Here is a 25,088-nt window from a genome sequence, read left to right as displayed (position 1 = left end):
GCTTTCTAAATTTCTAACTCACCAAGCTGGCCCCCACCTCAGGTTCTCTGCAACCGCTGTCCCCCTTGTCTGCACCTCTTTGCCCTCAGACCTTCACATGGCCAGTCCCTCCTCCGTGTGTTATCACCTCCTCGGCAGCCTTCCCTGCACACACTTTCTAACACGATGCTGCCCAGTAGACATACCAGGGGAGATAAATGTGAGCCATATATGTAACTGTAAATATTCTTTTTTTTTTTTAATTTATTTATTGAGAGAGAGTGAGTGAGCGAGGAGGGGCAGGGTAGAGGCAGAGGGAGAATCTTAAACAAGTTGCATGCTCAGTGCAGAGGCTGACGCGGGGCTTGATCCCATGACCCTGAGATCATGACCTGAGCTGAAATCAAGAGTCAGTCACTTAACTGACTGAGACACCCAGGTGCCCCAATAACTGTAAATATTCTAGTAGCCACATAAAATTTTTAAAAGGGAAATTAATTGTAATATTTTGATTTAATCCAATATATCTAAAATATCATTTCAACATCCAATTAGTATACAAAATTTAATGAGATATTTTACATTTTTTTTCTTATACTAAGTCTTTGAAATTGCCATCTCTCTTACATGGCATTTTAATTTGGACCAGCTGAATTCTCAGGAGCCCCATGTGACTAGCGGCTGCTATGCTGGACAGCACAGACCCAAAGTAAACCCCCACCTCCACTCACTCTCATCATATTACCCCTGGTGGATCATTACCGTAACGCTTATTGCTGTTTGAAATTCTCTTGTTTGCTTATTTACTTGCGTATTGTCTTTCCTCCCATCCTCTATCTGCCGCCTGTCCTGAAACGAAAAGCCTAAAGACCAGGAGTTTCAATTTGTTTTCGTTGTATCCACAGAGCTTGATGTATGGCCAGTTTTCAATAAACGTTTACTGAAAAATGAATAAGAAACCAATGTTTTGTTTAAAACAATGCATCTACGTGTGGCTTTTGCCCCTAAAAAGTCTTCCCTCTCTCTTGCTGTGTTTCAGATAGATGGATTCCTGTCCTTCCGCGTCTTCGTCCATGTCCTGCTATAACTGTCCTGCGTGGTCTGTATCCCACTATTTTTCTAATACAGGGCTTCATCATAAAGAGAAAGCACTTCCACTCCACGCATTCAACTCACAGTAAGCAGAGAAAAAAAGGTCAACATCTGGACTTTGTCTTCTTTCCCTTACTAACCATTACAGGATTATTTCAGAAGGTAGTCAGGCTGTAACTTGTATTTATTTTACTTTTAGCCGATGGAAGGGAAACAGGATCTGCGATCAGTTGCAGGCCTTGGAAACTGCCTGGAGGCCTGGGATTTCCCTCCAGGTGCTCTAGAGGTGACCCAGTCTTGCCTGCTACTGGAGCTCTGTATGACAGTGGTCACAGGTTCCAGATTTACCTGTGCTCATTTCCTCCACCTGTAAATGGAGAGTCACAATTATTGCTTATTTCCAGAAGAAGACACAGAGAAAATAACCTCAGAGTATCTTATGCCCAGTGAGAAGCACTGCTGCTGGTCATACAAAGCAATGGGCATTGACTCAGTACCTAACCTTCTGTCCTAAATGCAGGTGTTACAATAAACAAATGTTAGTCTTGAACGGTGGGTCAGTATTACGGCAAACAGTAAAAAGTAGGCGGGGCTTGAAAAGAGCTCCCACTCTTTCTACAGTTAGGGAAGTTTGTAGAAAGAAATGTTTCTGCAGGCTTGCTTTGGCATTTAATTACATTAGCATACAGCTGCTCCTGGATGAAGCCGAGTGAAGAGAATGCTGACCTGATTCGGCCATCCCCTCCCTACATTCTCTGCTTTCCCTCCCTGGGGTATCTTTGGAATTAAACTCCATAATAAACCTGGTTCTGGTTTAGCTGCAAAACCAGCAGAAGGGTTGTAAAATTAAAGAATGCTGAGTTTTCAATTCAGGGTTCATTCATTCATTAAAAAAAAAAAAATGTATTGTGCCCCTGCCATGTATATGGAAAATTGAAATGCAAACATAAATTAGGCCTTCCAGGGGTGGGGGACTACCATTTTAGCGATGACAAACTCATTAAGCAACAATTTCTGTGATTAAATTTTCAATTACAATTGTAATAAGAGCCTGGAAGGAGAAGAACCAGGTGGTGTGAGAAGATTGGAATCCTGACTCAGTCTGTCCCATCAAGGTGAACTTTCAGCTCAGTTCTGAAAGACAGGTAGGGTTTAGTGCGTGAGGGGGGTTGGGGTGCATTTTAGGCAGAGGGAGCAGCAGGGTGTCCCTGTGCTGAGGCAGGAGGAACCTGGTGTAGCCAAGACAAAGAGCAGTGGCTGGGGTGCCCCAGAAGGCTCCCCAGTGAGCAACAAGACCCATGGCCCAGGGTGTCCGCTGTTTTCCCCAGCAGGGCTGACTATTACTGAGAGTGTTCCTCTCCATTCATTTACCGGACCCTTCCATACTTAGCTCCAACCTGATATGTGAGTCCCACAAAATCTGTGGCTTTCTAGGGGCCGTTAGCAGATGATACACCCATTTCTCTATTCCTGTCTGGAAGGTCCCTGTGCTGAGTCATCTACTGCAGTAGCAGGCAAGGAGCAAGCAGGGGACAGAAAGCATTCTCCTGTTGTTTGCTTTGGGAGATTGCAAGCACCATGGTGAAAACCTACCCTCATTGTGACCTAAAGTGTTGAATGAGGGATTAACAAACGTGGCTACTACCCGGGTCGGAGGCCACTGCCTCTCTCATCTTCACTGAGCATTACAAAAGCAAACAACACTTAGCTTATTAGGTGTGATTTAATTCACTCTGAATTAAACCAGGAAGCATTACTAATCTGTCTTAATGAAGCTGTGTTAGTCACATGATGATGGTTAAAAAAAAGAAAAAGGCCATTTGAGGGGACACTTCTCTAAACCTGGTACCAGGAAGCAAGAAAGGTCATTTTCCACTCTCCTTCAGAATGGTTTAAACTGGAATGACAGTTGAGAGGAGACCCTAAGAGAGATGTAGAAGGCTTTAAACATGCAGTTGTATGGACCATTGCAGTTTGAGAGTTGTTATGCTATTAATAGGAAGACAAGGCACCTTCCTCCTGAATGAAGTTAGATGCAGTCTCGTCAGGTTTATGCTACACTTCTGACAGCTAGGTTTCCCACGCATGATAAATAATGATACCTCTGGGGAACACAGGAAACTAGATAAGGCTACTCATTACTACAAATTGGTCACGGACTGGGTAGTATTAACCTCACATTGCTTATGTCTTTCTGACTGCTGCCGGTGGAAGTCTCACGCTCGCCACGAGTCAGACCAAATAATTAGCAGATGTCACCAATGCCAATCTGCTGATGTTTAAAAATGGAATGAGTGAATCAGCAAACTCTTTAGGAAGGTAAGGCTGTGCCAATCATTCTGTCATCAAAAGCCTTGTACGGACAATGTGGTCTATGTGTCATCAGAGTTCCTCAGCATGACCATGGGAAAGAAAATGGAAGCCTACAGCTCAAGCATAACTATGACCATTCACTACGTTTATAAATACCATATTATGGAGGTATAAACAAATTTCAAAACAATATTTGAAATAATCACTCGGGCAATGCCTCCCTCTTACTCTCATCGTCAGTTATTCAGCAAATGGCACTGTTGAAAGTGAGGCATGATCTCTTCTCTCTGGAAGCACGCACTTAAAATAGAATATGAATATGCATGAGTGTATGAAACATGCAACAAATAAATATACATGAAACTAAGAGAGAAAAGGCAAACAAAATAAGAGAGGACGGTGTGATTTAGGGGAAGCTAATGGACATACTCTCTACGTGACAGGCGCTATGCTGGGTGCTTCGAAGCACTGCTACACTTATATCTCAAAGCAACCTTGGAGAGCTGTCCTGTCACCTCCATCTTGGGACAGGCTTGGGGAAGTGGAGCAGTTTGCGTAGCAAGCCGCAGGCGCGGATGTGGAGGCAGGTCTGTCTGACTCTGCAGTGGACCCTTGTTGATGTTGATCCCCCAGCATCCCTCTTTCCTTTGGGGGGATTTGCTTCTCCCCCATTGTGGGTGATTCCAGAAGTAGCTTTTGGCCAGAATCTTCCTGTGGCAAGGATCTGAAGGGAAGGCCTTCTAGGATCTAAGCCATGGGCAACTGGCCTTTCTCTCTTCAATACTGATGTAAGGAGGGAAGGAACTGCCTCAGCCAGGAGTCCCTGTCCTGGTTCCTGTCCCACCTCTAAACCTGTTTCTCCAGTCTTCCATCAGTCTGATGTGTTGTGCTCACCAGTATCCTTATAATAAGTTGAACCAGAGTTATATTTGTTGCTCCTCACCAAAGAACCTAATGCCTCAAAGTAAGTGTGCTTTTAATTCCTCTTAACCCCAACTGTGTCAAGAAAATACCATGGTTGTATTTTTATTTCAAATACTGAAATAACTTCACAAATAAAAGGTTAGGTAGAAGTCCTTTTCATAAAGAGAACAATATGCAAATCAAAACAACGTTGACCTTTACTTTCACTGGGGTCCCTATTAATACATAAATTCAACATAATGGACTTTGTAACATCTATGTAACAGTAGCTCATCTTCTAGGGAGATTAGAATTGTTTTCTTACAAGACCCCTTCCCTTTGTAACTCCAGCTACTGTGTCCAGATTAGGCCAATTCAGAATTTGGGGTTAATGCACTGTAATTGCTCTTACCAAGTCCTTACCAAGTGCCATGAACTATGCTACACTCTTAACAAACAGTAATTGTATGTATTAAATGTTATTATTCCCATCTCACACAGGGAGAAGCCAAGGCTTGGAGAAACTAAGTGACTTTCAAACAGGAGCATATCTAAGAAACCATGAAACAAACCCTTGAACCTGGCCTGTCCGAGCCCAGTGCTTCACATACTCCTACTAGGTTAGTCTGCGGCACTGCTCCGTGGAAAGCTGGGGTTCCTGCTCCTCACCCTAACCCTTCAACGTGGCCTTCATTGTCTCCTAGTCACAGACAAGAAACTCAGGAGTAAGAGAAGTTCAGTGCCTCGCCACAGTTCACAAAGGTAAGAACTGATTGAGTTTGCATCGGAGAGGTCTCTGTCATTCTTTTTTTTTTTTTTAAAGATTTTATTTATTTATTCATGAGAGACAGAGAAAGAGAGAGAGAGAGAGGCAGAGGGAGAAGCAAGCTCCCAAGGAGCGGGAAGCCCGATGCGGGACTCGATCCCAGGACCCTGGGATCATGACCTGAGCCGAAGGCAGACGCTTAACCATCTGAGCCACCCAGGCACCCGGGTCTCTGTCATTCTAAAGCCACCACTGCACTGAGCTGTCCCCCTGGGACGTTTCATGGTGTGTAGATTAAGTAAAAAGCACAGTCATAGCATGTTTATAAAATGATTCCAATTCTCCAGGTGCATTGCATGCTTCCAAGAACCAACGCACTTTTACTAACCAGCCGGATTCTTTTAAACCAGTAGGGCTCAATAGTGGATAGCTTAACACATTTGTGCTGAATCACTGGAGCCAACCCATTAAAACATTAGTCTCTGTCTAGTGATCTTTGCCAAAATACAGAATTCTGGAGTGAAAAGAGTATTGAGAGATGACTTAGTCCGTTTTTTTTTTTTTTTTTTTTTAATCCCGGTGGGGAATTAAAGGACTGAACAAGTTGGGAGACTTGCCCCAGGGCCCAGAGTTTCTGATTTGCAAACTGGGAAAAGGAGGGTGCCTGTCTCTACATTCTCAGGTGAGTGCTCTTTCCACAACAATATATTTCCTCGCCTGGGTACTATTTAAAGGTACAGCACAACCTAACTTAAGAACAAGTCAGTAGCCTGATCAGATAATCAAGTTTCCTCAAGTTTTAGTTCTTTAAAAACCATTTTTTATGCAAGGGCATTTGTCTCCGGAGCAGATCCTAAGTCTACAGATCAGATGTTTTTTAGGGATGCCTCATTTGGAGCGTGACTGCTTCACGGTTAATGGGGTTTTAGCAGATGATAAGCTAGCGTCATGGGGGTGGTGGTGGCAGAAGACATGCAGCTGCCCACTCATGCTTCTACCTCTCAGCATTCTCTCATTTACAGGGTATTCCCCTGGTGCTCAACTCACGAAACGATCCATCGCCCCCTCTTCTCTCCCTCCTCCTGCTAAATAACCTTGAGGAGATTTTGATTGGCAGCTTGCTTCAGTCTTCCCACACAGTACGTGGAGCTCCCACCTCCACCCCTAAAATACACTTCCTCAGCCGCTGTGTTCCATAGATCTTATTTCCCGTTGCTTGCTCACATTGAGATGGGAGTTTTGTCAGTCCCTAAAGGACCTTGTCTTTGTTCTTTTCCTTTATAACATCTGGCACTGTGACGATCAAAAGCTGAGGATGAAGGGAAAGTAGCATGACACAAGGCCAGAAGACTGCCTCAGTAATCAAAATTCAGTCTTTATATTTAAAAAGAAAAATGCAGTACTGTTAAATATATCAGGTGAAAGGAAAGACTGCACACCATGTTCTTTCTCCCGAGCATTTCTTCCAAAGTGGGACCCCTGTGAAGTGCAGCGTGGATGGGGAGCTCCCGGGGTGAGGGCCCGCTGGTGAGATTTTGCTGATGCCTTACCAGAGGTAATTGCAAATGCCTCGCCTGGTATTCCCCCTTCTTCCCTGCCCAGTTCCCATGAACATCCAGTCCTTTGACTGTTTCGGCTCTTCCTCCCCACTTTCCTCAGCCACCACACAGGACATACTGTGGTCTGATGGCACTGGCCTGCCACCTGGGTGGAACCGCCCCAGGCCTTAAGCCCAGCCGGAGAGAAGCTTAGAATTGGAATTTGGGGATGATGACTTTTGTCCTGAGGCTTTCCACTAGCACTCATTAGGGACCGGACACCAATGATTTGCAACTTAGCGCCCTGAGCAAAGGTTACCTGGTTTTGCATATTGACCGTTGGACCCCAGGGCCTGTGTTGAGCCAAGGATTCTGAAACTGGGTGTGGGGGCTGATTTGGTTCCCAGAGGTCTTCTAATGACCTTGGAGCTAGGGGCTCAACTTCAAAGAGTAGCCCCTGGAGGAGCCCAAGTTCAGTGCTGAGAGAGGGGGCCATGCTTGTCATGCCAGTCCATGCAGCGCTAATTGCTTTGCATCCAGATGTTTTCTTCCTCAATGCCAGTAGTGAAGTGCCTAAGAGATCACGTTACAGATGAGATGTGAAGGAACTCGTCCAAGTTCATATAGCAAGTGAGTGGCAGAGGTGAAGATGATGCCACATCCAAACTTCACTCATTGCAGCACTTTTGTTCCACTCGTTTCCAAAAATAAGTATAAATAAGCCAACTCTGTTCTCAACACGAAAATATGAACCTTTTCACATGAATAGGCCTTATATCCCCAGTTAGATTACCGTCGGGTAGTGAATCTAATATTGTGCTCTCTTGTTGCAAACAAGAAGTGCTTTCTGAATAAATGCTGATTATTATAACAGCAAGGATATGTTTTCAGTCCCAGCCACCTTCTAACTTTTTCTCCATTTTTCTACTTGAAAAAATTACGATGCCAGCACCTTATCATTGTGACAAGACACGGTTTATGAAATAATTGTCTCCCTGTCTCAGCTCTGCTCCATTTATTCCAAATAATCGGTATTGTTAGTTAAGTAGTCTTCCACACTTGTTTCCTATTTATCCAAGTGTATTCAAATGTATGGACAGACACACCACTTTCTGCTTTCTTATTTTTAAAGCAAGAAAAATAGCATTGTTATCCCATATGCAGTACTCTGTAGCTTTGTTTACTCCCTGTGATGTGTACCACACATATCTTCCCAAGTCAGTAAATACAAGCTTACGCTAATAGAATTCTATTAGCTACTGGCTGCATAATAGTATCCCTAATGAGTGATTCATAATTTACTCAGTTATTCCCATATTCATAGATGTTCCAGTTCCCACTGTCTTCTCAATAGCTTCCGCTTGATCAACATGATGTGTGGCCTCTTCACACCTCCACGACTGCTTTTACACCTGGGGTCAATTCACGTCTAAAATGTTGTCATTTACTCTTTGGGCAAATGCCTCCTGAGCTCTAGGGAATTTGTTTTCTATAATTCAAATATATTAAGGTATCTCTTCTATTCCATAACTAAGGTTAGAGAATGTCTTTTCTGTACACTCTGATCTTTTAGGTAATGTTCAGTATACAGAGCATGTGATCTTTAGAAAATGGAAAATTTTGAGTTTACAAAGGAATCTTACGTCTTGTGTGATCGTTTCATGTATTTGTAGTGTGTGATTTCCATCCCACTTGACTTGCAACAACAACAAAGATTTGAGGCTGCTTTTTGCTTTTCTTGGCTTTTCAAAATTGTTAAACTGTCAAAAAATGTAAGCTCCGTGAGGAAGAGCCTAAGCTCAAGTTGGTCTAGTTCTCTAACGTATCCCTAGCGGGGAGCATGATGCCTGGCGTACACAGTGGGCTGTACCAATATTAGTCGACTGAGTGAAAATCCACTCAGAAATTTCACATACTCTGAAACTCACTGTGTTGGGTCAGTAACAAGTCATGTCCTAATTCATGTTGTAGTTCTCCTCTTCCGAATGACAACAGGGGACTTACTTAGTTTCCTGAGCTCAATTAACCCCTGAATCAACTGGAAGTCTCCCCCTGGGGACTGACCACGAGGGAGCCAGGAGCAGAGGAACACATTCAGATACCAGCGGAGAATACAACTTCCAGAATAGCCAAGAGGGACAGGTGGTTTAAAAGCTGAAGCTCTCAAGGCATCATTTATCTCAAGGCCACAAACGTATGCTTCTATTGGTTAAATCGAGCATAATATAGTGGAATACTATGCTGCCATTAAAAATGATGATGCAGGAGAACATTGAGTGGCCCATGGGCAAACGGGATATGTAACATCATGGAGAGTGTGACCCCGTTTTGGTTCCAGGAAATAAGTAGGTGTCTAGTGTATATGTATAAAACCAGAGGGTAGACACTAAAATGTTAACGGTACTTCTAGATGGAAGTGTTTGTAAGTTTTAAAAAGTTTTGCTTCTCTTTGCTTCTCTGTCAAAAAATTTCTAAAAGGAAAACAAGCCCTGGAAAAAAATTGTTTCTGTGAATACTACATCACTCTTATTTGCTGTCTTATGAAATCATAACAGTTTTTTCTTTTACCTAAAACTCTTTCAACAAAATAGTGCTTTGAAAAGAAATAGGGAGGGGTGATATATGTCCCCAAAGCCGGAGAACTAGCGAGCAAGATTCTAATTACTGAAGGAACCGGTAAACAGGCCAGGTAAAAGTTCCCTCCACAAAAGTGTTGATAACTGTGATCTACCTGGTTATTATGCTGACAAGTTCTAGTTGCAGAAAAATAGGTGCAATTATAATAATTTTTGACAATTGTAAAGTAGTTTCCTTCACAAATCTGACAAGTCTTGGGGAGAAATATCTTACTTGCTTAGAAGTCCCCCACTGGCACAAAGGAGTTGCCGTGCACTTCAGGAGCGTTCAGATCAGGGCTCAGCAGCCTGGAAACATATTTTGCAGTGATTTGAGATTACACATGTCTCAAACGGGACGAGTATACTTGACGCCAAGTGGCTTTCCCGGGACCAGCCACCAGGTCGTTGTGTTGCTGCAGGATCCACAGTCCTCACCGTTTGCACGAGTAACCAAACCTTGAGTTGTTCCTTCCTTCGTGATCCTTACAAGCTGGGAAACATTATATTCTGGAACGTCTGGTTTGGCGTCAAGTGTCAGATTAGCCCCAGATGGTGACACTTCATTGGAGAGGGCAGGAAAGCAGCTGGGAAAATGGCTTTGTGCTTTTACAGCTCTTGCTTAGGAGACCGGCTGCAATTAATGGCTTGGTGAGGATCCACGCCTCTGGTCTAGTCCTGGCACACAGGTGTAGCTCAGTTCCGGCACGGGATAGCTTCCCAATCAATATTTGTTAAATGAATAAATTTACTGTATAGATGTCCACATATAAGTCACACTGCGAATTCAGACTTTCAATCTCCCCTAGCCCATTTGCTTCGTGCGAATGCACTAAAATTGAGCCACCTCTTTGGGTGGTTCCTATAGAGTTCTGCCTAGAAAGGTCTCAAGTTGTTCTTGATCTCTAGCAAAATGCCCATGGATTTTGTCTCTGGGTTTTATTTCCCTAACTCTATAAACAAAATAAAAATGAGTTAACACAAGTCAACACAACACACATGCGCACAAACTTGTGCAGTTAAACAACCTGCCAACATTATAATCCTTGCAGAAAGGCACACACACATACACAACATTAACTGGCAACTAGACATAAATAGCAAACCTCTAGAGTCTGTAATAATCTGTCAGTTCATTGGGAGATTTTTATAATGTCTGAACTCACTAAAATAATTCTCTTTGTTCTCTTTCTCCTTCTCCTCTACTTTCTCACTCTTTCAAAGCAACTAATAAATAGAACTAAGAGAAGGTGGTAAAAGAAGACAAGTGGAAAGGTTCTATTATTAATCATCTATTGTATGCCAGGCATCATGCCAGGCATTTTACATATAATGTATCTTTTAATCCTCACAAACCCCTTGCCAAGTAGATATTATTAACACTATTTTATGCCTCAGAAAACAGAATCAGAGAGGAGAGGAGACTTGCATAAACTCAGCAACTAATAAATGAACTGGAAGGGGACCCAAGTCTTTTTATCTTAAAAGCTTGAAGTCTTCGCTGCCCACTGCCAACAATGTAGAAATCTTCCGGCTTCCTAAGTGTGGTCTCCTTGGAAGATTATTGGAGACTCAGAAGGCTCAGCCTAAGAGTCATTTAACCAGTGCTATCTTTCCTTAGCCTCCTCCTCTCTGACTGCGGCGTCTAATTTTGAGCAAGTGGCCCCGGAGCTTGAGCAATAAAATCCTGTGGTATGGGAGGCCCACACGGGTTGACTCAACCCTCGTCTGGGTCCGCGTCTCACTTTCAGGCCCCAGCCCATGTCTGTGTCCTTTGCACAAGGAACAGGTGGCCTTCCATGCTTCCACGGGATGACAGCACACGGTGTTTACGGTGATTTGTCTCACGATGTATGGTACATTTTTTATGGCACCAAAGATTAGCAGGAACTTGAGTTTTGTACATAGAAGTGAAAGATCGCTCCTGCAAGAACTGGCACACTCTGGGCATTTCCTTTAGCCTGGTTGCATTTTTATGTGTGTTCCCAACAGATGTCCTAGATTTAAATAACTGGTTTATTTTTCAGTTAGACTTTGTAATTGTTCTTCTGGTACAAATTAATTTGGATGAAGTGACGATGTCAGGAGTACATTGGGCTATTCTTTTATGTCCCCCTTTTTGCAAATATTTTATGAACTTTTACTCATCTATTTACTTGGGAGCTAAGAAGGTGGTACTTACTGATATATTCATTTGGTATCTGCAAAAATATATAGTCTTTCTGATATTCATGTTCCTGGTGTTCAGGAACAGTCTGAAAAGGGAAATGGGACCTCTTTAATGGCTCATGACCATCCTCATCTTCATCTTGTTTTAGTCGAACAAACTGTGGACGTCAGGGACCATCTTTCAGGGGTATGGAGGGTGCAGTCCTAATGTTTCTATCATATCCATATTTACATATGGATGTTACAAAATTGATATCATACAGTGTATGCTCTTCTGCATCTTACATTATTCCCTTAAATACATTTCATAGCTATTTCCCCCAACTCAGTGAATTTTTTCCCAAAGCACAATTTTTCTGGGTTGTGTACTATTCCTTTTCAGGGTATGACAATTTATTTAACGAATCTCCTATCATTAGAAATTCTATTTGTTTCCAATTTCTCCTCATTATAAAAAATGCTAGAACTATATTTTTGTGTGTGGATTGGTTTACATAGCCATTCTGATTATAAATTTTTATAAGTATGGAACTGCTGAGTCAGGGGTCCACACTTTTAAGATTCTGAGATATTGTGAAAAACTGTGATTTTTGTCAGTTTTTACTCTCCCCACCAGTTTTATTTCCCCTCCATCTATGTTGACCTCATATCCTAGCACATGATTTGGGCTCATTTTGAAGCTGGGAACATTTTGTGTTCATTTTCTCCACTCTGCTGAACACCTACTTCTGTAACTTCCCCAAAATAAGCATTTGTGGAGTTGTAATGACTATGTATCTTTCATTTCACTTACTAAAATCTGTACTGAAAGTTAAATGATCCCCCATGTGTCAAATTAATTGTTTACAGCTCTTTGTGAAGCCCAGTAACATGCCAGAGAGATTCTGTGGTTGATCGTAGATAAGTTTTCTCCTTCAGGTAATTTTCTTATTCTACTATAGCATGGATGCTGTACTTTTCTTCAGATAAAATGGCTTAAACAAGGCATATAGAATTGTGTTTTTGGATATATATACTCAGTATTCATCAGTAACGGTTTTAGACTTATTTTTTTTTCACCTGGAAATATATCATATCGCTCTTACACCCATTTATCAGCTGGGATGCCTCTGCATTTAAGGGTAATATCATTCATTTCTTTGTACTGGAATTCTTGTCTCTTCTTTATTTCTTGGCCAGGTTAAAGAAATTCAAATAATGTTGGTATTGGGAATACAGTGAGACAAGTTTGACATCCCACTAAGAAAATAAGTCTTCTCATTTGGTGCATACACAATGTTCTGAATGGCTATTATGATTAATTAACTTTTCCATGTTGATCTAGGAAGTTTTACTAGCTCTGAGAAAACTAGCTCCAACTAGCTTTTAGTCTGATCACATACAGAGAACAAGTCAAGTGAAAATGGAAAAAGCCACGCAACTAATCTTTTAAGGAGCAATAGTGATTTTTTTTTTTAAAGGCATCTCAGTCTAGTTAATAAATTGTTACCTCTCTTCCTGAACAGGATGTTATTCTATATGGGAATTATAAATATACATTTGAATATTAACTTTTCGCCTGCCATATTTGCTACTGTTTGTTCATCTGGTTCAATCTCTGCTACAAATAATCCTTTTTTGAGCTCTTTCTGGAGGTGTGGCTTGGGAGTTGTTCACTTTTAGCTATGCCGTTGTGTTAGGGCAGAATCTAACCTCACAGAGCTTGATTTTTCACTCAGTTAAAAACTCAGTTCTATCTATGCAAGGTGGCTTAATGCTAGTGGACGGAGGTGGAGTTTCACAATGATAAACACTTCAATTTTGCAAGCATCTACTATGTACCAATACTTCATGTTTGTTATCCAGTTCTCACGACACTGCTGCAGCTATTTGACAGATGGTAAAATAGGCTTAACGAGGCTAAGTCTCTAACTCAAGGTCACACAGCTAGTAGGTGGCAGTTGGGATATTCCAACCCAGCTCCTTTTAATTCCAAAGCCATGTCCTTTCTTCAGTAGGACACTTCTGAATCTTTTCTTACGTCTGTTTATGCTGTTGTTCTGTGAGATGCAATGGAAGAAATCTCAGGTAAAAAGAGTATGGAGAGCTCATCTAGCATAGTCAGTTCACACCGTGCTTCTGGAAACACTCCCTTGCCAACAAGTGGCAGCCTTGGGTAGCACACCTGATTCTCCCCCTTTCAAACCAAATTTGAAGAAGGAGCAGAGCCTGAATGTAGGGTAATTTTGCTTTTCATTCCACACAGGTACCTTTTTCAGTATTCCTGAGGTACATGGCATAGAAAATTGGGAAACTACAGGGAAATTAAAAATAGCACAAACATTAATACTCACATATATGTGCCTCAGCAGCACATGGAAAATACATTTGTCTTGTGTGGCACAGTTAATGGTAGCAAGGATGATGAATAAAAATGGTCTGTTTTAAAATTCAGACACTCTAAAATCTACCCGTGGTTTGTTAAGAATGCTGGAAACGTGATGTGTCCTCGTAGGAAGAACAATGGCCAAAACATATGGGCATTGAGAAGAACATTTCTTTTGCCACTGACTCTTTAAAATTCTGGGCAAATTGCTCATTTTTCTATATTTTAAAATAGTTGGGGGAAGCATTACAAAGACTATTTTTAAGTTAAATATTTACTATCAGTAATACATTTCTTGTAACTGCTGGTTCTCGGTTGCCTGTCCCTAGCAAGAGATATTTCAGATACAATATTTCCTAAGGGAGTCATGATGGGCTAAAATACTCCAAGTTTCCCTGAGATAATAGTACTCCTCTGTGCTAAGCAGAGGGCTAAACACTTTCATTTTCACACAACACCCCTTTGAGGCAGGTAATATTATTGCACTCGAGTTTCAGATGAGGAAACTGAGACCCAAAGGAGATTAAGTAACTTGCCACTAATGCAGTAGGGAAATAGTGGAATCAGGATTCAGACTCTGGTGGTTGGGTGTCAGCATCCGGGGACTTAAACGTCAGGCTATACAACTCAGGGAGAGCCAGGCTACTGTTTAGGAAGTTGATTTTTCAGTGAATACTGCTTTGTGTTCAAAGTGACAGAAAGGGTTCTAACCAGGGCTTTACAGACCACCTGCAGCAAGACGCTGAGAGCATAATGACCAAAGGGAGAAAAGGAAGGATCCTGCTTAGGATCCAGGCCTGAGGATGGCCAAACTCTTGAAGACCTACTGGGATTGAGAGGCCCTGTTAGGGATCATTTCTTGCACAGAGTCAAGGGAGAAGAAGGAAAAAAAAAGGTCTCTAGCTGGAAAATTACTTTAGGCTTCATGAAAGGTTCACATTGTGAGAAGGAGGACTACTGTACACCATTCTGTCTTTGGAGTTCATGCCTAGGGTTTCAAAGATTTTTTTTTTTTTAATTTATTTGACAGAGAGAGACACAGCGAGGGGAGTGGGAGAGGGAGAAGCAGGCTTCCCGAGGAGCAGGGAGCCCGATGCAGGGCTCCATCTCAGGACCCCGGGATCATGACCTGAGCTGAAGGCAGATGCTTAACGACTGACCCACCCAGGCGCCCCCTGCCTAGGGTTTCAAATGATTCTTGACTTTGGCTTCTGGCAGAGGCAGAGCCAAGCAGCAGACTCTCTTTGCCCCCAGCAGGGATCTTTCCCGCACACTGTACCGCCATATGGGGCCACACCCACATGGCGCTCCAGTGCTTTTCCCTTTAAAAACATTTAGGGGTTCACAGTTCCTTGGTCTTGCTTGGCCTATCCCCTGGGTGGGGCTGTTTGCTTCTCAAAGCAAAATGGCTTCTATCTTTAGGAAGCTCATCTAACGCAGGCAAAGCTGCTTTATTTAGAGGCTGATCATTAAGACCATAATTGGATCAGGTCTATGTGCCAGTCACCCTGACATATTTATGGCATGTACTTTCTCCAGATTTGTCCCCTTCCATTGTCCAGGTCACAGGGAAAGTAAGAGAAAAGGAGATTAAGTTTCAGGGTATTGCTTAGAGGTGATTTGCCCACAGGTACATTTTAGCATTGGCTAGGATACAGAGAGTCTTTACAAAAATAAAAAATAAAGTAGAATTTGTGCTGGGAATCAAGTACAATCAATCCTTTCTGGTTCGCTATTGCTTCTGATCTAATTTAAGGATTCTCTGGATTATGTATGTGCTTTTTTTTTTTTTTTTTCTCTTTTCATTTTGTCTTAATTCGGGGTTTATTTGTTTCAGTTTATGGCTATTTTTTGTTTTATTGTTTTTTTTATAGGATTATTTTTACTAAGGGGAACCACCAAGGACAAAGATTCTTTTTTTTTTTTTTAAGATTTTTTTTTTTTTTTTTTTGAGACAGAGAGAACAAGAGAGAGAGAGCACATGAGAGGGGGGAGGGTCAGAGGCAGAAGCAGGCTCCCCGCCGAGCAGGGAGCCCGATGCGGGACTCCAGGATCATGACCTGAGCCGAAGGCAGTTGCTTAACCAACTGAGCCACCCAGGCGCCCGACAAAGATTCTTTAGAAAGCTTGACCTAGATCTTAGTCTTTGCTGTCGAGCAGAGTGACCCTGGATAAGTCACATAACTTTTGCATTTGTAAAATGTATTGTGTCATGTCAGTGATTCCCAAGCATGGCTCTCCATCACAATTACCTGGGGAGTGTTTTAAAATGAGATGCCTGGGGTCGCCTGGGTGGCTTAGTCGGTGAAGTGTCTGCCTTTGGCTCAGGTCATGATCCCAGGGTCCTAGGATCGAGCCCCACATCGGCTCCCTGCTCGGTAGGAAGCCTGCTTCTCCCTCTCCCACTCCCCCTACTTGTGCTCCCTCTCTCGCTGTGTCTCTGTCTGTCAAATAAAGAAAATCTTAAAAAAACAAATAAAATGAGATGCCTGGTATAAAGCGGGGGGTGGGGGTGCAGATTTTGGGAGATGATGGAATTTTTCTATATCTCGATTATGATGATGGCTGCATGGCTACATATGTTTATCAAATTCTGAGAATGGCACACTAAGAAGGGTGAATTTTACACTCTGTGGGTTATTTTCATTTTTAAGTTTAAAAATAATTTTTAAATCCCCTGAGTATTGACATATTTAAAAACAATGCTTAGGCCCCACCCTGAACCAATTGCTTACTGAAGGTTATCTCTTCTTCTAAGCATCTCTGTACCTGTGAATCTAATGGGAACCAACCCAAATGTACTGCTGTAATGATCCCAGGTTTAGGTGTTTGTCAGCTGTAGACGTGACGTCAAGAGTAACCCGGGTGACCAAGCAACGTGGGTGCCTACAGTCATAGCATGTCTGGACAGGCCACTTAAATCACATGGGTAATGGAGGAAAAACATGGCTAAGCTCTGCGTTTAATACTCAATTAGAGCATCCTTTATGATCACTGAGCTGATAACGTGAGAGCAGCCAACTTCCAATCCCATATTAGAAATCAGTGGAAAAAAAAAATCAGTGTAAAGATAGAGGATCTTGAACTTAGAACTGTGTATTAATGAAAACTATTGATTTTTGCTTAGCATTAAAAGAAACAATGCTCTGGAATGAGTCTGACACCAATCACGTAATTGTAGGTAAGTGTCCAGCAGAAAAAGGCTCACTGAGTTGAACTATGTGGATTTTAAGAGAGAAAAGAATGTTTATTAGGGCCAACTGATATTTTAAGCTCAGTGTCAACCTCTGAGAGAATTCTGCCCTAATATTAAGGAAATAGATATATGAAACCCTCAGAATTAAAAGTGTTTACTGACAGCATTGGGAATACATATGCTAGACTCCTAATAGGAAAACAAAATGTTGAACATATTTTGCCTTGTTTAAAAGTCATGGAAGAATGCAGTAGGCATGTTTTAGGATGTGTCTCATCCAAAATACACTTCCTTAGGACCACCCCTCACCAACAGGCCCTTCTGAAGCTGAGGGCTTAGGTGACCACATTTCTGTAGCATAGCCTGGCTATTGCTAATGGAACTGTGGCAGGAACCAAGGTCAGCTTGATGGGGGATACTGACTACGGTAAGACCCAGATGGCTCTTTGGGGGGAAACCAGATCTCAAGGTGGCAGAGGAAAGGGGCTGCAGCTGTGTATGGCAAGCTAAAACCATGGGCAAATACGGAATCAGAGGGAAGCAGTAACCACAAGTAGTAATAACAGCAACAGCAACAATAATAATCATGGCTAATGCTTAGGAAATGCTTCTGGGCCAAGCATCCGGCTCATCCTAGCAGCTGGGAAATATCACTGTCTTGATGATAAAAGAGGAAACCAAGACTTGAATGTGTTCACTTTCCTAGGGTCACGCAGCTGGTGAGTGGCACAGCCAGAAGGCAACTCAGGTAAGGCAATTCTCAAGCTAGTTCATGAAGTCTCCAGGAGTGCTCTTCTGCCTCTTAGGAAGTCCAGAAGGCAACTGCAGTGAGGAGAGTGGGAGGGATGTGCAGAAGCTGACCCATGAGGCACAGAGGAGCAAGGAGAAAGGGCAGAGCAATGGCCCCATTCTTGAGAACTTGTGGGCTTCCAGCTGCAGTCTGCATGTGACTTTTCTGTGTTTGGTGGAAGATCTAAATTTTACATAATCCTGTCCTCCCTGCCTTTATGAAGAACTAGTTTAGCAGGGATCCTCTGTTCCTTGAAATCAAAGAATGCTAAACTAGAATGAAGAAGTATCTTAAGGGAGGATGAGGTCGGGAGGACATCTCTTATGTAGAGGTTAGGGCAGAGAGAATTTTCATGACTCTCTGGTTGTGATACTATTTTTCAGGCATCTCAGGTTTAGGAAGATGAGTACCTGCGGTTCATTAAGGAAACATCTTATCAAGGAAAACTCCACAACAGAATACTAGGCTGCTGAGCAAGGTTAGACTTCCTCAGCAATATACTCAGTGTCTTGAATTATAGCTGTTGAATCTAGTTCCTTAAGATGTTTTCCTTTAGGACCTTTGCACCAATTACTTTAATGGAATTATTTGTCCGTTTATCAAAGGTTTTAACCGCTATGAGGTCCCTCATGCCACTCATCTCCTTTCTCTGATGTGAGACACGATTTATAAGGGCTATGTGATATTGTGACTCAGAGTAAGAAATATATATTTGATCTTTGTCCTAAGTGATGAGAGCAATAAAGATGTCTTTTGTTATGTTAAATAGGTGACTTTTTTTGGAAAGCACCTAAGGATAGAGACTGGTTGCTAGGGAAACAACCCTGTGATTCTGAGGGTTGGAACATTCAGTACCCCCCCAACCCCAACCTCAAGGGAGAGGAGGGGGCTGGTGATTGAGTTCAATCTCCAATGGTCAACAATTCAATCAATCATGCCTGTGTAATTAGGTCTGCATAAAAACCCCCAAAAGGATGGGGTTCAGAGCATTTCTGGGTTGGTGAACCCATGGAGATGTGAGGAGAGTGACCTTTAGGAGAAGACATGGAAGCTCCACACCCTTTCCCCATAACCTGCCCTGTGCATCTCTCCATCTGGTTGTTCCTGAGTTATATCCTTTTATAATAAACCAGTGATCTAGTAAGTAAAATATTTCTCTGAGTGCTATGAGCCACTCTAGCAAATCAATAGAACCCAATGAGGGGGTTATCTGAACCCCCAATCTACAGCCAGTTGGTTAGACGCACAGGTGACAATCTGGACTTGTGATTGGTGTCGAAGTCTGTGTGTGTGTGTGTGTGTGTATGTCTGTGTGTGTGTGTGAGAGAGAGAGCTGTCTTGTGGACCAAGCCCTTAACCTGTGGGATCTAATGCTATCTCCAAGTGGATAGTGTCAGACTTTAGTTGAATTATAAAAATCCACACATTGTAATTGGACCAGACTGCCACTCTCCTTAAGAATAAAAAGTTGGACTCCTCAACAATGTGCTAGGACTCCTAAACTTTTATGAGGCAGCTGTCCTATTGTGGAAACAAAATGAGCTGGCAACCTAGGTTAGTCATTTGTGTTTTCCAGGGAGGAGCAGACTAGGGGGTCATCCAGGAGCCCAAGAGCAGACACTAGGAGCGAGCTTTTCTCTCTGATGCTCCGGTGGAGGTCAGCCGGACAGACACAGAGGCACCCAGGAGGGGAGGTGCTCAAATGAGATGGGAAGCCGGCCACTGTGCAAATTTCAGAGTTGTGGGCACATGGGGGGGGGGTCAGTCTTTAGTTTTCAGGGACTTGAGAGATGGCTCCGTTTTTGTTTTTGTTTTTTCAATTATACTGAAACACACCAGCAAGGGGAAAATCCACTCTTGGCTCACCTGTTTGTTTATTCTGCTCTCTTGTGATTTCCCAAAGGGCTTTATTATTACTGTATGATTTTAGCTCTTTGCTCCCCTGAAGAAAGGCTCGGGAACTGACAACCTTTCCTTCTAATCTTACCTTAGTGTTCTTTCTGAGTCGAGCCACTAAAGACTTTCTGTGTGAGGCTGAAAAATATTTAAGCAAGCAAAATATGTAAGTTCCAGCCAGTTTAACAGGGCATCAGAGCTGTTGCTAGGCAGGGCATTTTAATACACGAGCATCAGCCTGGGTTGCCAGGTTGGCACCAAGTCATAGGTTACCTCACCTGTCCTCCTAGTTAATCTTGTTATGTTAATGGGTGCGATTTCCCCACCGTGGAGACTCAATGTTCTTGGCACCTGGACAGCGCCCTACGGCTTGACTCAGAGGTGTATAAGAACTTGTCAAGAACTTGGTTGTTGCCAGTCGAGGCTGCAGGCACTCCCTGACCAGTGAGTGGTCCCAGATCCACTGGAATGTGCACACAAGTGGACCGTGAAAGACTCCCTCCAGGAAAGCAACCTTGGAAGAAAGGGAGGGACTTCGGGAATTCCTTTGGTCCTCAGAGCATACTTCACAGGTTTTTATGGCATCTTTATGGTTCTTTTCCTTTCTCAGGGAAAGCATACATTTTCACATTTGCCTGGTGCCCTGGATATGACATCCCAGCTTAAGCACTACTACATTCCTGCCCATCTGAAGAAGCTTGCTTCTGTAACGGAAACTTGATTCATAGCACACTTCTGGAACACCTAGTCTAACCAGTACATTCGTTATGTAAGAGGTCTGGAGAGCCAGATTTAGGGACCCCCCATAATTATGTGGATGGAGCAGCTCCCAATTATGCTACCATGTATTTACGAATTTTCTTGTTGCCTTGATGGGTAATCTTTACCTTTGGAGGGTGGTGGGCCTCACCTAGCAATTCCACACTGCTGGAAAGCCTGGGGATTTGCTGTTACCTCTTCTAGAGGTGGTCTGCCAAGAGCTGGAAAAATTCATTATTATTATTCTTGGCCTCATTTATAATCCACAACGTGCCTCGCAGAAAACTCACCTGTTAATGAAGTTTTATTTTTTGATTTAGGGTAAAAAAAAGAATAAAGACAGTTTGAAGCCTGTTTTTGAATTGTGTTGGAAAGTCAGATCATCGCTAAAACTTTGAACAGAGTTTTTATCAAATGGCGGGGGCGGGGGGTAGAAACTGGAAACTGACCAGCCCAGCCTGGCACCCAGTAGGCTAAGAGAGGGGTCCTGCCCAGTCTTTTCTGTTGGAAGTTTTTAGCCATTCTTCTAAAGGAGGCATTGCAGAATCAGAATCAGTTTCCAGATCTTTCCATAGAAGCCACTAAAAGAGAGTAAGACCTTTCAACCCTTTACATTAGGAATACTTAAAATAAACTTAACATAATAAAACTCCTTTTTTTTTTCTTTTTTACATATTTTGCCTATTATGGGCTCTCCTGTCAAAGTTATGGGAACTGTATCAGGATAAAGGCACACACTCAAAACCCGGAATTTGTTGTTTCTCAAAATATCTTCGAGGAGGGAATTTATGGGGAGCCTGCACATGGTAACAGACTCATGACATCACAGAACAAGAATCATGGTCATTCTGGGCCACTCCCCAGTTGGGAGAGGCATCACTCCTGTCACATTTGAGTGACAGCTATTTGACTAGAGCACAGATGATCAATACATTCATACCTGTGGAAATGTACATGTCCATTAGAATCTTTGGGTTTACCTATTTTTGTTTAAAAACTTTTTTAGTTTACTTTTTAAAAAAAATAAAAGGGGTTTTCCTCTGTGTCCCCTAGGCTAACTATACGTCCCCTTCAAGTACCATGACTGACTCAGGACTAACCCCGATTCTAATGTATCTCCCACTAGGCTCTGCACTGATCAAGAGCACTGGGTTTAACTCTTCAGTTACTTCTTTTATTAGATGTGCAAGCTTGAGCATTATTCAGCCACCTTAGCCTTTGTTTCTTTTCTTCATCTATAAAACGGTGACAATATTAGTATTCATTCTCTGTTGTAGGCTTTTTGGTGAAGATTTAAATGACAGTAGAGAGCTTAGTACGGTGCCTGGCATACAGAGAGAGTCCTATAATTATTACTGTTATTATTACTGTGATGCCAGTATCTAGCGTGGTTGTTGACTCAGATGAGACTCAAAATGCTTTTAAAAATTGATTTATTGTGGTTACACCGAGTCGTGCTTATCTAGCTCTCTGCTCACTCTGTGCTTTGGTCTACAGGGCTGAATGTGGCTGGAGAAGAGTAACAACTGTGTTGACTGGCTTCACTTTACATTCCTGACCCTTAATCTCAAGTGGGCACTTCACACTGCCCGGCACTCATACCGGGACTCTAACTCAGTCATCCTCTTACTGATGGAGGTGAGTAGTTCATACTTTCTTCTCCAGTGTCAAACCTCCCCCATTCCCACTCTTAGCTAATAATCATGCTTCTATTTCAATGGGAAAAAAAAAAAAAAATGCTCCCATCAACCCCATACCTTCTCCCCTTCTAGAAGCCTGTGTGTTCTGTATTCTGCCCTATAACCATGGAGGGTGCTGTGTCCTTGGCTGAAACCACCCCCTTCACTAAGCACTATAATCTGCCCCCCTTGCTCAATCAAGCACATTGCTCTAGCATTCTCCTCTCTCGGCATCATTGATTTTTCTCTTTCTACTGATTATTATCATTATAATACAGATATTTTATTTTTTCTCCCACCCTTAAAGATCTTATTTTGACTTTCTTCTGACCTTCTTTTCTCCTTCAATTATACCCCCATCTCTCTCATTCCCTTTAGTGTGAAGCTCCATGAAAGAGCTGACCATATAAGCTGTCTTCAGTTTCTCTTCTCAGTCTCCTTTTGCTGATTCCCCAACCTCTAAATGTTAGAGAACCTCAGGATTCAGACTATACATCTCTTTTCTTCACTATCTACACTCACCTCTTATGTCCTTCCTAGTCAACCCTGGGAACCAGCAAAGTCAACTTCACCTGGTAGGGTGTTAGAAATGTCCCACCCCAGACTTGCTGAATCAGAATCTGAATTTAACAAGATCCAAAAGTGATCTGTTGCACTTTATTTAATATCTAGGATCACCCCAAGTGAGCCTGTCTAATGGCTTTAAATGGCATGTATTTGATAAGTTGACTCCCAAATTTGTATCTCGAGCAAAGAGATCTCCAGTGAAAATCAAAGTCATTCACCCAACTGCCTATCAACTTTTCCTCATGGGTGTTTTATAGTCATTACCAGCTTAACCTGTCCAAAACCGAGCTCTGATCTTCCCACTAAAACTGCTTCTCCAGTTTATTCCCTTTCTTCATTAATCATGACTCCATTCTTTCATTGCTCAGGTCAAAGTCCTTGGAACTATTCTTGCCTCTTTCCCATATCTGGTCTGTCAGCGATCCCATCAACTCTACATTTTCAATGTAGTCAGAATGTAATCATTCTCATCGCCCCACTATCTTGGACCAACCCTGCTTCTACTCCTTCCACTAGTCTATGCTGAACAGGACAGCCAGAACAAATTTAATAGATTATGCCCCTTCCAACATTCCCACCTTACCGTAGGGTATGACCCATGAGACCCCACGTGGTCTGTTTCCCCCACTACCTCTACTATATTCTTCCGCTACTTTTCTCTTTATTTGACTGCGCTCCAACCTCATGGCCTTTTTCCCTGTTCCTCAAACTCAGCGGGCACGCTCATGCCTCAGGGCCTTTTTGTACTTTCAGTTCTCTCTGCCTGAATGCTCTTCCTCCAGATATCAGTGTAGCTCCCACCCTCACTCCCTCCCTCCCTTCAAGCCTCTACTCAAAAGTCACCTTCTCCTGAAGCTTTTCCTGGCCTTGCTACCTACAATCTTAGCCTCAACCCCCTCCTTCCGCTAGACCCCCTTTCCCTTATTTATGTACTCATTTATCTATTAGCACATCTAACATTCTTCCCTCTCTCTCTTTCTCTCTGTATTAGAGTTCTCCAGAGAAACAGTACCAGTAGGATTTGTATGGATATAGAGGAAAAGATTTATTATGAGTGGTTGGCTTACACAATTATGGAGCTTAAATAGTTCCTTGGTCTGCCATCTGCAAGCTGGAGGCCCAGGGAAGCTGGTGGTGTAAGCCCAGTCCAAGCCCAAAGGCCTGAGAACCAGAGGAATCAATGGTGTAAATCCCAGTCTGAGTCTGAAGGTCCAAGAACCAGGAGCTCTGATTCCTGAGACAAGAGAAGATGGATGGCCCAGCTCAAGCAAAGAGAAAGCAAATTTACCCTTCCTCTGCCATTTTGTTTTATTCAGGCCCTCATTGGATTGGATGATGCCCACTCACACTGATGTGGGTGATCTTTACTGAGTCTACGGATTCAAATGCTAATCTTTTCTGGAGACATCCTCACAGACACACACCCCAAATTAACATTTTATCATCTATCTGGATATCCCTTAGCCCAGTCAAATTAACACATAAAATTAACCATCTCTCTCTCTCTCTAGATATAGATACAGATACTCATATTTGTTTGTTTCTGGGCTTTTATCATGTTCCACTGGTTTTGTCAGTGTTTGTGAAAATATCGTTTTGTTTTTATTACTATAGGTTTATGGTAACTCTGTTCTTCTTTGACATTGGAATTAGCTTTTCTTTCATTCTTTCTTTTTTTTTAATTTATGTCAGGGAGAGAGAGAGAGCACAAGCACGGGGAGGGGCAGGCAGAGAGGGAAGCAGGCTCCCCGCTCAGCAGGGAGCCCGATGCAGGATTGTCCCAGGACTGTGGGATCATGACCTAAATGGAAGGCAGATGCTTAACCAACTGAGCCACCCAGGTGCCCTGGAATTAGCTTTTCTTGTCCCTTTGCTGTTTCATATACATTTTAGAATCTGTTTCTTGAGGTCCATGAAAAATTTTGCCAGCATTTGGGTTGAAATTACATTGAACAGATTTATTAACTTAGGGAGAATTAACATCCTTATTACATTCAAATTTCGTGTGCGTGAAATGGAATTTCTCTGTTTATTTAGGTCTCCTTTAATACTGTTTAATAAAAGCTTTATATTTTCTCTTAACGGTCATGCAGTTTTGTTATGTTTATTTCTATGTAGTATATTTTTTAATGTAGACGTTACATTACAAATTCTTTAATGATATTTTTTCTTTGGGGGTGATTTTTAGATTTACAGAAAAGTTGTAAAGATAGTACAGAAAATTCTCATATACTCCTTACTCAGTTTCAGTTTCCACTAAGTGTTATCACCTCTCATTATTGTAGAATGTTTGTCCAAGCTAGTAAATCAACATTGGTACAATACTATTAACTACACTCCAAACTTTATTTGAATTTCCCTGGTTCTTCTACTCATGTCTTTTTTCTGTTCCAGAGTCATCCAGCATTCCACATCACATTCAGTTGTCATGTTTCCTTAGTCTCCTTTGAGCTGAGACAAT

The 25,088-nt window shown here is 42.3% G+C and overlaps 1 long non-coding RNA gene across 3 annotated transcripts; it reads left to right on the top strand.

Annotated features, from left to right (window-relative positions):
- Positions 1-1,034: 1,034 nt before the first annotated feature.
- On the top strand, positions 1,035-24,686 carry LOC123837191 (uncharacterized). Of its 3 annotated transcripts, XR_010413766.1 has the most exons (7): positions 1,035-3,390; positions 4,789-4,907; positions 4,992-5,049; positions 5,647-5,735; positions 17,643-17,684; positions 21,879-22,019; positions 23,619-24,686. It is a non-coding gene; the product is annotated as an uncharacterized LOC123837191 (long non-coding RNA). The 3 variants fall into 3 exon arrangements; XR_010413765.1 differs by having other exon boundaries at positions 4,789-5,049; XR_010413767.1 differs by lacking the exon at positions 17,643-17,684 and having other exon boundaries at positions 4,789-5,049.
- Positions 24,687-25,088: the final 402 nt, after the last annotated feature.

The sequence above is a fragment of the Mirounga angustirostris genome, unplaced genomic scaffold, assembly GCF_029215605.1.
Source record: "Mirounga angustirostris isolate CCGP_5_RB_7025 unplaced genomic scaffold, mMirAng1.0.hap1 SCAF_8, whole genome shotgun sequence".
Taxonomy (NCBI): Eukaryota; Metazoa; Chordata; class Mammalia; order Carnivora; family Phocidae; genus Mirounga; species Mirounga angustirostris.
This window is presented reverse-complemented; position numbering and strand designations above follow the sequence as displayed.